Genomic DNA, 12,273 nt, shown 5'->3' on the forward strand with positions numbered 1-12,273 from the left:
AAGAGTTCCTAGACTCCAATCTGATCTTGTAGTCACTGTATTTATATGGAGGGGCCAGTTTAGTTTCCGATACCGTCAATGGTATCCCTCAATATTAATGGTAAAGCATTCAGTGATGGCAATGCCACTGAATGTCAGATGTGATGGTTAGATTCTCTCTTGCTGGACAGAATGGTCCAGATGGTTAGATTCTCTTTTGCCTGGCACTTTTATGAATAAAAGTTATTTTAAACCCATTCTTGGCCTCCTACCTCTTTCATCCTTTACTGCTATAATACTTTACCAAAGATCTCTGGTCCTTTAGTTTTATCCTTTTGTACATCAAGCTTCTCTTTGCTCCATCACTGACAGCCCCCGTATCTTCTTTAGTTGCACAGTACTTTTTGTTTCTCCACCTCCTTCTTTTTCTTCAAAACACTCATTAAATTCTAGCTCCTTGGCCAATCTTTTAAATCATCCATTCTGGTATAATCTTTTCTGATTGAACATCTCTGTACAGTATTTTGAAATATTTTCACCTTTAAGTTTATGTTATAGTTGGTCAACTGATTTTTTTTTTCTTGGTATCTTTCTATTCTCAGTTCTGGAATTCTCTCAATTACTCCTAGACTGGGTTGCTCACCAAATGGTCTTTGTGTACAAACGTCACCAATAAATGTCAGCAGTTAACCAGAATTTTGCACTAATCCGTATCTTGTTCTCACATGATTACTACATACAGTATGGGACTTTCAGAGAAAGCTTAGTAGGCTAAAGCATGATTTTCTCAAGGCGGCACGGTGGCATGGTGGTTAGCACTGCTGCCTCACGCTGCCAGGGACCCAGGTTCGATTCCTGCCTCTTGCGACTGTCTGTGTGGAGTTTGCACATTCTCCCAGTGTCTGCGTGGATTTCCTCCGGGTGCTCCGGTTTCCTCCCACAGTCCAAAAACATGCAGGTTAGGGAATTGGCCATGCTAAATTGCCCGTAGCGTTAGGTGCAGGGGTAAATGTAGGGAAATGGGTCTTGGGTGGGTTGCGCTTCGGTGGGTCGGTGTGGACTTGTTGGGCCGAAGGGCCTGTTTCCACGCTGTAAGTAATCTAAAAAAAAATCTAAAAAAAAATAAATCAGAGTTGAGGTCAGCTATCTCTGTATAGAATGGTGTAGGAAAGCATCCTGACATGAGTTCAAAGCTACTCCTTAGGTAAATCTGCTGAGCTTTTGAAGAACCCCGTCCACTTGCACGAAAAATTGATGGGAACTAAATGCTATAGAATGTAACAAAATATTAATTCAAAGCAACAATGTATAGTTGACCATGTTTCTTCTATTTTCTTTTAAAGCTCTATTTGTTGTTTCAGATAAGTAGAAGCTAACGCTAATTTAAATTGTGGTTATAAAATTGATTACAAATAACAAAGTACCTTCCCTATTCAAAAATAGAAGTAAAAAGCATGTCATCAGCACTTTTCCCACAAACCACATCTTGTCAAATCTTGAGATCTCAAAAGTAAACAGAACTGCATTATGTACTTCAATGACATTACACATTCATTGAAACAGATGAACTTTAGTTCCTAAGGTTGAAGATTAAGATGTAAGTGGCACTGGTTTGAACCTTTTGTTTGGCCCCTATCAGAAAACAAGAACTGCCTAAAGATTTGATTGCAGGCAAAATATCTCACTTACATAAGGTTACCTCAGACAACCTGAAAGCTTGACAGACACTGAATGAATTGTTTTATTATCTTCAATAAAATATTGGTTACATATTAATGAAATCTGTAAAAATAAAAACTGAAACTGCAGTTGAACCCTTTGCAGAAAATTTCAGCAAATCTAATAAGTGGAGAATGCTTATTATTGTGTACATTCTCATTTATCAAAACGTATTCCATAGATCTCTCTCTTCAGACATACACTTAAAATATTGCTATCTGTATGCAATGTTTTTGCAAAAATAAATGTGGCAGACAAAATATTCTAACTTTTCTAAACCCGTCCATCTAATCCTCAAAGATATAATCCTGTGAGGTTTACATCACTACTGAGCTTTGAAATGCAGAGATATACCAAAACATTTAAATAATAATATTGAAAAGTTATATTACAGATAGAATATTGCCTTAAACAGATTTTTCAAACCAATAGTCACCAATATCTTAACCAATTAGAACAAACTTGCAACAAAATTATGAGGCTAAAGCATAATTCTGGAGCAATCCCAGTCGTGCAAGAGGGGGTTTAGATTTTGTCACGTGAACCTAGATCAATGCATTTCTAGCCTATTTAGAAATTTCCAAGAATTTGTGACCTCTTTGGGGAACTGTGGAGAAAGGAAGGATACAATGTGCAAGAGAATTCCCATGAGAGGCTGTCTACAGTAAGTACAAGTTTCATTTAGGGCTGAAGGACGCAATGTAGGAGGATTAACGTGCAATTAATCCCCAAACAGATATCATAACAATGTTTTTTCTGTGCCCCAAGTATATTATTTTAATATCTTCATTTTGAGTCAATTCCAACATATTATAATGGAAGACTATTACTTTGAAAGTTCATTTCTTTTGCATGGTCACAGTGGAACATTTTTTAAAAATTCTTCATGGTATATGGATGGGGCCTGCATTTACTGCCTATCCCTAATCGCCCGAGACAAGATGGTAGTGATCTGACTTCATGAAAAATGACTAATCCAAACAGGTCTATTTGCATGCCCAACAGTATAAGCAGCAAATGATAGGTAGAGCTAAGTGATCCCACAACAAATGGATCAGCTCTAAGCTCTGCAGTCCTGCCACATCAAGACGTGAATGGTGGTGGACAATTAAACAACTCACTGAAGGAAGAGACTCCACAAATATCCCCGCCCTTAATGATGGAAAAGCCATCACATCTGTGCAAAAGATAAGGCTGAAGCTTTTGCAGCAATCTTCAGTCAGAAGTGTCATGTGGATGATCCATCTTGGTTTCCTCCAGTATTCCTCAGCAGTACAGATACCAGTCTTCAGCCAATTTGATTCACTCCATGTGATACCAAAAAACAGTTACAGGCTCTGACAACAATCCAGCAATAATACTGAAGATGTCTGTTCCAGATCATGCCGTTCCCCTAGCCAATCTGTTTCAATACAATTACAACACTGGTATCTAACAGACAATGTGGAAAATTGCCCAAGTACATAAAAAGCAGGACAAATCCAACCCAGTAAATTATCGCCCCATCAGTCTACCCTCAATTATCAGTAAAGTGATTGAATGTATCTTCAACAGTGCTTTCAAGCAGCACCTGCTCAGCAATAGCCTGCTCAGTGACATCCAGGATCACTCAGCTCCTGAGCTCATTACAACCTTGGTTCAAACATGGACAAGAGAGCTGAATTCCAGAGGGGAGGGGAGAGTGACAGCACTTCACATCAAGGGTACATTCAACCTAGTGTGGCACCAAGGTATCCTAACCAAACTGGAATCAACCGGTAAGAGGGAGCAAACAATCTGACACTTACGAAGGTGGTCATGGTGGTAGGAGGTCAGTGATCACAGCACATCTCTACAGGAGTTCCTCAGGGTAGTGTCCTATGCCTGACCATCTTCAGCAGACTCACCAACAACTTTCCCTCCAATAAGGCCATAGGTAGGGATGTTCGCCAACGATTGCACAATGTTCACCACCATTCACGACTCCTCAGATACTGAGCAGTCCATGTTCAAATGCAACAAGATCTGGACAATATTCAGGGTTAGACCGACAAATGGCACATAACACTCACAACACAAATGCCAGGGTCTGACCACCTCCAATAAGAGTTGATCTAATCACCTCTCCTGACATTCAATGGTGTCACCATCACTGAATCCCCCACATCAACATCCTGTGACCAGAAACTCAACTGGGCTATTCACATAAACACAGTGACTACAACAGTAGGTCAGAGGTTAGGAATACTGCAGCAAGTAACTCACCTCCTAATTCCCCAAAGCCTGTCTACCATCTATGTGTAATGGAATACCCCCACTTGACTGTGTTATGAAGAGAATTACAAGAATCAGAACTACCTGACAGAACCAAGAAATATAATGTAACATTTGGTGGAACAACTTCGTTAGCTTGTTGCCTGGAAACAACAAAACAGATTTAGGCCAATCAGTTAAATTATACTCAAAAAAACTACCAAACGCCAATCCAGTTTGCATTTAGTATACTAACAATCTTAAAAGCCAATGACACAATCTGATGCTTTGGGGGTATAAGACCAGGGAAAATTGAACAATTGAGAGGAGAACTGTCAAGCCAACAACATCTGCACACTCCCCAGAAAATAGCTCTCTTAAAAAGGTACCTTTATCGATCATTAAACTGTGAAGCAGGATCCCCAAGAAGAAAAGAAGACCAAAATACTGAGAAGAACGAAAGCTACCTGGTTTTGATATAAGACACTTTGTTTTGTAAATCATAATCGGGAGGTTTAATTGGACTAGTGTTATAGAAGGAAAGGTAAAATGATAGCTTAGAGTAAGTAAATAGTTGTTAGTTAATTATTCTCTGTTATACTTTAAGAAATAAAGTTGTTAATTTTTACCTTGAATGGTTCTTGGCCACTCGAATTTTCACAGAATACTGCATGGGATAAATCTTTCCAGTGTTGCTGGTTTTAAATTACCTCATATCGTAACACCTAGATGAATGCAGCCCCAATAACACTGAAGTTGTTTAACACCATCCAGGGCAAAGCAGCCCGCTTGATTGGCACTACATCTACAAGCATCCACTCCTTCCACCACCATCACTGAGTAGCAGCCGTGTATACTATCTACTAGATGCACTGCAGAAATTCACCAAACATCCTCAGAGAGCATCTTCGAAACATATGACTAATTCCATAAAGAAAGACAAGAGCAGCAGATGCATGAGAACACCAACATCTTCAAGTTCCTCTCCAAGCCACTCACCATCCTGACTTGGAAATAAATCACCATTCCTTCACTGCTGCTGGCTCCAAATCCTAGAATTCCTTCCCAAATGGCTTTGTGGGTCAACCTACAGCAGGTGGATTGCAGTGGTTGAAGAAGGCAGTTCACCACCACCTTCTCAAGTGCAACTAGGCACAGGTAATAAATTCTGGTCAGGCCAGCAACAACCACATCCTAAGAATTAATTAAGAAAAGAAAACACTGCAGTCCTTAGGTCGTAGGTAAATGCACTGCGTTATCAGAGAGGAAGTTCCAGGATTTTGCCCCAGTGATGGTGAAGGAACTACAATATATTTCCAAGTCAGGATGGTAAGCAGTTTGGAGGCGAACTTACAGGTGGTCTGTTCCCTCATCATTCTCCATGGTAGAGAGGTTGCAGATTTGGAAGATGCCTTTAGAGGAACCTTGGTGAGTTTTTGCAGTGCATCCTGTAGACCTTATTATTTAAATGATTTATTTCGTCATCAGAATTTAGACAAAAGTAAAATACTTAAATAGTTGGAAATCTGAAATAAAAATCAGAAAGTGCTGGACTACTCAGATCAGATAGCTTCTATGGAGAGAAAGAGAGATAATGATTCAGGTTGATGACCCTTCATCAGATTCTAACAGGCAGGTGGGGCCTTTGCTTTCCTTTAGTCTTTCCTGGGATTTGGACATCATTAGCAAGACCAGCATTTGTGCCCTTTCCTAATTGCCCTCGAATTGAGTAGCTTGCTGTGCAATTTCAGAGGCCAATGAAGGGAGAACATATCATGTGGGTCTGGTGTCACACATAGGCCAGACCAGGTATGGACAGTAGATTACTGTATCTTCAGTGAAAGGATATCAGTTGGGATTTTACAACAACCACCAGTGGTGCTGTAGTTGCAGAACATACTTCCAAATTTATATTACAATCTGACTAAGGACCAGTAACCTTGTTTTAGAAAAAATCAGTCAAGTGTAGGTTCCTCACACAAGTGTGAGGTAAAGCCCAAGATTGCAAAGTTTTAAATGTATGACAATAAATTTTACCAAAGTTAAAACAGTAATGCTACCATATGTAACACTCAATTTAATTTCTAATATTCAGAATTAAACAGAGATTAATATGGATAACAGACAAACTGTGGTCAAACACCCCACAGAGTACATCAGATACAGATACAGTTAAGACAGATGCCATGATCATAAAGCTACAAAATTAAACCTTTAGAGCTCAGGCACTTAAAGGCACCAGATGCACAGAAAATGGGAGGCTTGCGATCTTCAGAAAGCTTTAAATGTAGGAAGCAGACAAAGCATTCAGAAGCACTTAAAACCACAGATGAGAATTTTAGAAATTAAGGAAGGAGACCAGAAGCTAAGGTAGATTTAGGAGTGTGGCAATGAAGAACAAACTAGACTCAGTGCAAGTTTAGTAAGGATAGAGTTTTGGATGAGTTAACAAAGGCTTGAAAATAGGAGGCTCATGAGGGGAAAGTTTGAATAGTCAAGTCTAGAGGTAATAAAGTTTTGGGGTAAGGTGAACAGAGACAAATGATTTTACAGAATTCAAAGTAAGCGGTCTAAGAAACAGACAGAATGTAAGTCAGAAACTCCTTTCAGGGTCAAGCAGATTTCTTAATATTTACCTGCTAAGTTTCTTGCTCCACTTTAGATGAAATGACAATTAAGTTACCACTTGCTTTCATTTAGATGTTTTTGCATCTGCAATAAAATATGACACTTTGAAATCACAGTACATAGTTAGATGCAAGTCATTTACATTGATGGATCAAACAACACATCCTTGAAGGGTACTGAACTGTGGGAAAAAAAATCAGTCGAAATTAATATGTCTTTCTGCCATTGTGAGGCAGTCCCTCGTTATGGTTACCACGGACCAATGCAGAGGCATTTTCAATCGTAGTATTCCACAGAACAATCACTATGCTCTGAACCAATCAAATGTCTTTCTATAAAAATGTTTAGATAGTGGAGGGTGAAATTAATCAGTAGAGAATAAACTTGCTAAATTTGTACCTCCATCTAGCCTGCCTTGAGCTGTTAATCAGTTACCAATAAAATTACCACTTACATTTGAAAGGTCAGCATTGCAAATGAACCAATCAGCTTTGGAAAAATAAATAAAGTAGATGGAAAATTTCTACGGTTACCATCAGTCAAAAAGATTGCTCAACGTTTATTGTAGATAGATAAAAGGCAGATTCTAATGGGGCCAATAAAAAGAACTTTCACATTTCAACACTTAAAAGGCACCTGGATGGGTATTTGAATAGGAAGTGTTTAGAGGGATATGGACCAATGCTGAAATGGGATCTGGTCAAATTGGCATGTCTAATCAGTGGACAAGTTGTACCAAAAGGGGCTGTTTCTATGCTGTATGAATCTATGAATCTGTAACACATCTACTGTGTTAAAATATAGATTCTAGAGTTTGTAAAGATGGCTATTTAGGTGGTATTGGACCGAAGAGTCTGTTTCAGTGCTGTACATCTCTATTACTCTATTCTAAGAGAGCAATAATAGGTGTGATTATCTATCCTAGTGTCTCATGGCTACATGTCAAATTTTGTTTTTGGCAGGAAGGTAATGGAGGCTGGAAAACTTAAAAGCTTTCAAAAAACATTGGATGAGCACTTCAGATACCACTACATTCAAGATATAGGGCAACTGCAGGAAATTGGAATTAGTGCACCTATAATGGTAGTTATGTCAATACAAATTTGATGGACTGAATGGACATTTCTGTGCTGTACGGACACTATGACAGCCTCCTGTACTCCAATGAAAACAACCCCAATGTATCTAATTTTGCTTCATAACTAAAGCACTCCAGCCCAGGTAAACATACTGGCAAAATCCTGTGAACTTACTTCAACGCGATCACATCCCTCCTAGCCAAAATTTTTATATATTTCCAGCACAATCTCCCTGCTCTTAAACTCTGTGCCTTACATGCCTTCTTAATCTCTTTGCTGAAAAAGTGTTGCTGGAAAAATGCAGCAGGTCAGGCAGCATCCAAGGAGCTGGAGAATCGACGTTTCGGGCATGAGCCCTTCTTCAGGAATCATGCCCGAAACGTCGATTCTCCTGCTCCTTGGATGCTGCCTGACCTGCTGTGCTTTTCCAGCAACACATTTTCAGCTCCAATCTCCAGCATCTGCAGTCCTCCACTTTCTCCTTCTTAATCTCTTTGTCTATCTGGTGTATATGTTTTATGGTAGTGGGACAAAGTCCCTCTGATCCCAAATGCATCCTAGGATCATACTGTTCATCATGTATCCCCTTGTCTTGCTCGTCCCACCCAAGTGCATCACCTCACACTTACTCAGACAATTTGCTACTGATCAGCCCAGATGACCAATTCACCTGACCAGTCTGTCAATATCCTCCTGTAAACTAAGGCTATCCTCCTCACTATCTGTGTATCATCTGCAAATTTACTGATCAACCTTCCCATATTCAAGTCTAACTTGTTTGCATGTACCACAAAAAGGGTCCCAATATTTCTCACTTTCGAAAACACTCAACTATCACCTTCTGCAGCCTTCCACTCAGCAAATTATGAATTCAATTTACCAAATTTCCTTGGATCTCATGGACTTTCACCTTTGCCATCAATCCCCAATGCTGGACATTATTAAAAGCCTTGCTGAAGTCCAAGCAGACTACTTCAAATTCATTGCCCTCATCTACACACGTGGTCACCTGTTCAAAAATTCAAAACTTTAGGAGGTTAAAATCAACTTTTCCAGCAACACATTTTTCTGTTCAAAAATGTAATCAGGTTGGTCAGACATGACCATCCGTTAACAAATATTCTTGATTAATTACTGCCTCTCCAAGTGTAGATTAATTCTGTCCCTCAGAATTTGCTTCCAATAGTTTCACCACCATTGAAGTTAGACTGACTGGCCTGTAGTTTTCTGGTTATTCTTTGCTCTCGTCTTGAATAACAGTACACACTGGTCGTCCTCCAGTCCTTTGGCACCTCTCCAGTAACCAGAGAGGAATTGAAAATTATTGTCAGTGCTCTGCTATTTCCTTCAATGCCTCACTCAACAGCCTGTGATAAATCTGCCTGGCCATGAAATGTATCTACTTTTAAGCCTGGCAGACAACTCAAAAACCCCTTTCTGTCTATGCTGCTTTCTTTATTTTACAGTTCTTCTACCCAATTTCTATACCACATCTTCCCTCTCCACAGAGCCCTGTTTATATCTAATAAAAATGTCAAAAGGATTATGTACCTGAACCCAGAGTTCCCTCAGTCCTACAACACTACCCAAGGCTGGAGATGAGGAGGAATTTCTTCTCTCAGAGAGGGTAGTGAATATGTGGAATTCTTTACCCCAGAGGTAAGTTGAGGCTGGGTTGTTAAATATATTCAAGGCTAAGTTGGGCAAATTTTCAATCGGGGAATCAAGGGTTATGGGGGAAAAGGTAGAAAAATTGAGTTAAGGATTATCTGAGAGCCCCTGAGCTGATGGAGGCCTGAAGACTTCTCACTATCCTCTTCAGAACTCCAATCTGGTCAGCCACTTGGAAATCAATCACATAGTTGTTGGAAGGCATAGCTGTTTGTCATTGCTAACTGAAAACTATTCCACAGAGCAATGAGCTGCTTATTGCCAGTTTAATCTCAGTTTGCACACACCCCTGGGCTCCAGCTCATCTACAAACTATATAGTAACCACTGCTTGAGCAAGCAGCTGTGTAAATGATGCTTTCAAGGAGTGTCAGGTTACTTGCTTTTTAAAAGTCATTTAAGTCCAGAATTAAAAATACGGAAAAATTGAAAAACTATAACAGTTTTGCATTTCTTAAAATAAATAAACAAACATGATTATGCACGCAATTTGAAAACTCAAATTATCAAGATTTGAAAAACATGACCTAACTTATTTTTTAATTGAAGCAAATTGTTTTGGTAGCTGTGGAGTTGGTTTGTTAAACCAAGAAAAAAATTTTGACCACAAATCTATTATTCAATTACCTAACCAGGAGTACCTCAAGGGAACTTGGGATGGGCAATAAATACTGGTCTAGCCAGTGACACCCACATCCCATGAAAAACAAAATAAATTACTAACTTTCTTAACTGTGCAATATCTGCTATTCAACAGGATACAGCTTAAGGAAGATATTCACAAATTGAGTTGGATATGAATGATTTTGTTGTCATGTTCATTTTACAGTGAGTAAAATAGTAAAATACAGTGCAAGGCTTTCCCATTATTACCATGATCCAATGCTATTTTGAATAATTTAAGAAAAACAAAAAGACAGTTTAACTAGAATTCATCAGTCCTGAGCCAGTTCATCGTTAACGATGCCTGCGCTGCCATCCCTCCTCCACCGCCTCGCCACAGACTACACTAAACCCAGACTAGTTAGCAAGGTCAGATCACATGGAATATAGGGACAGCTAGCCATGTGGATACAGAACTGGCTCGAAGGTAGAAGACAGAGAAAGGTGTTAGTGGAAGGTGTTTTTCAGACTGAAGCCCTGTGACCAGTGGTGTGCTTCAAAGGATCAGTGCTGGGTCCACTGCTTTTTGTTGGGGCAGCACGGTGGCACAGTGGTTAGCACTGCCGCCTCACAGCGCCAGAGACCCGGGTTCAATTCCCGCCTCAGGCGACTGACTGTGTGGAGTTTGCACGTTCTCCCCGTATCTGCATGGGTTTCCTCCGGGTGCTCCGGTTTCCTCCCACAGTCCAAAAATGTACAGGTCAGGTGAATTGGCCATGCTAAATTGGTTAGGCTTTGGCGGGTCGGTGTGGACTTGTTGGACCGAAGGGCCTGTTTCCACACTGTAATGTAATCTAATCTTGTCATTTATATGAATGATTTGGATGTGAACATAGGTGGTGTAGTTAGTAAGTTTGCAGATGACACAAAAATTGGAGGTATAGTGGACAGCGAAGAATTACAACAGGATCTTGGTCTATCTGATCAATGTGCTGAGGACTGGCAGATGAAGTTTAATTTAGATAAATGTGAGGTGCTGCATTTTGGAAAGGCAAATCAGGGCTGGACTTATACACATTATGTTTAAGTCCTGGAGAGAGTTACTGAACAAAGAGATCTTGGGAGTGCAGGCTCATAGTTCCTGGAAAGTAATGTCTCAGGTAGATAGGATAGCGAAGTTGTTTAGTATGTTTTCCTTTATTGGTCAGAGCATTGAGTACAGGAGTTGGGAGGTCATATTGCAGATGTCCAGGACTTTGGTTCGGCCACTTTTGGAATATTGCATGTCTCCCTTGTATAAGAAGGATGTTGTGAAACTTGAAAGAGTCCAGAAAAGATTCACAAGGATGTTGCCAGGGTTGGACGGTTTGAGCTACAAGGAAAGGCTGAGTTGGCTGGGGCAGCTTTCCCTGGAACATCAGAGGCTGAGGGGTGACCTTACAGAGGTTTATAAAATCATGAGGGGCATGGATAGGGTAAATAGACAAGGCTTTTTCCCTGGGGTGGGAGAGTCCAGAACTAGAGGACGTAGGTTTAAGATGAGAAGGTAAAGATATAAAAGGGACCTAAGGAACAACACTTTCACGCAAAGGGTGGTGCGTGTATAGAATTACCTGCCAGAGGAAGTGGTGGAGGCTGGTACAATTATGACATTTAAAAAAGGCGTATGGATGGGTATAATGAGTAAAAATTTAAACATCACACAACACCAGGTTATAGTCCAACAGGTTTATTTGGAAGCACTAGCTTTCTGAGTGCTGCTCCTTCATCAGGTGATTGTGACAACCACCTGATGAGGGATCGGCGCTCTGAAAGCTAGTGCTTCCAAATAAATCTGTTGGACTATAACCTGGTGTTGTGTGATTTTTTAAAACTTTGTACACCCCAGTCCAACACCAGCACCTCCAAAATCATGAATAGGAAGGGTTGAGAAGGATATGCTTGCAAGTGCTCGCAAATGGGACAAGATTAATTTGGGATATCTGGTCTGCATGGAACAAGGAAAAAGTGAGGACTGCAGATGCTGGAGATCAGAGTTGAGAGTTTGGTGCTAGAAAAGCACAGCAGGTCAGGCAGCATCCAAGGAGCAGGCAAATTGACGTTTCGGGCATAAGCCCTTCCTGATGAAGGACTTATGCCTGAAACGTTGATTCGCCTGCTCCTCGGATGCTGCCTGACCTGCTGTGCTTTTCCAGCACTACACGCTCAGCATGGACGAGTTGGACCAAAGAATCCGTTTCCATACTGTACATCTCTACGACTCGAACTAACATTGAAATCGCCACTCTTCAGGTGCAATCTTTCGCCACTAAATCGATTTTCCTTTGCCACCGGCTCGCTGCTACCTGCACCAGACTCACAAA

The 12,273-nt window shown here is 40.4% G+C and overlaps 1 long non-coding RNA gene across 1 annotated transcript in view; it reads right to left on the minus strand.

Annotated features, from left to right (window-relative positions):
* The window catches only part of LOC122539554, a 52,847-nt gene that overhangs the window by 27,071 nt on the left and 13,503 nt on the right, over positions 1 to 12,273 (minus strand). The window contains exon 2 of the long non-coding RNA XR_006309120.1: positions 6,567 to 6,642. This is a non-coding gene — a long non-coding RNA (uncharacterized LOC122539554). The remainder of the gene's footprint in view (positions 1 to 6,566; positions 6,643 to 12,273) is intronic.

This window comes from Chiloscyllium plagiosum, chromosome 32, assembly GCF_004010195.1.
Source record: "Chiloscyllium plagiosum isolate BGI_BamShark_2017 chromosome 32, ASM401019v2, whole genome shotgun sequence".
NCBI classification, from domain to species: domain Eukaryota; kingdom Metazoa; phylum Chordata; class Chondrichthyes; order Orectolobiformes; family Hemiscylliidae; genus Chiloscyllium; species Chiloscyllium plagiosum.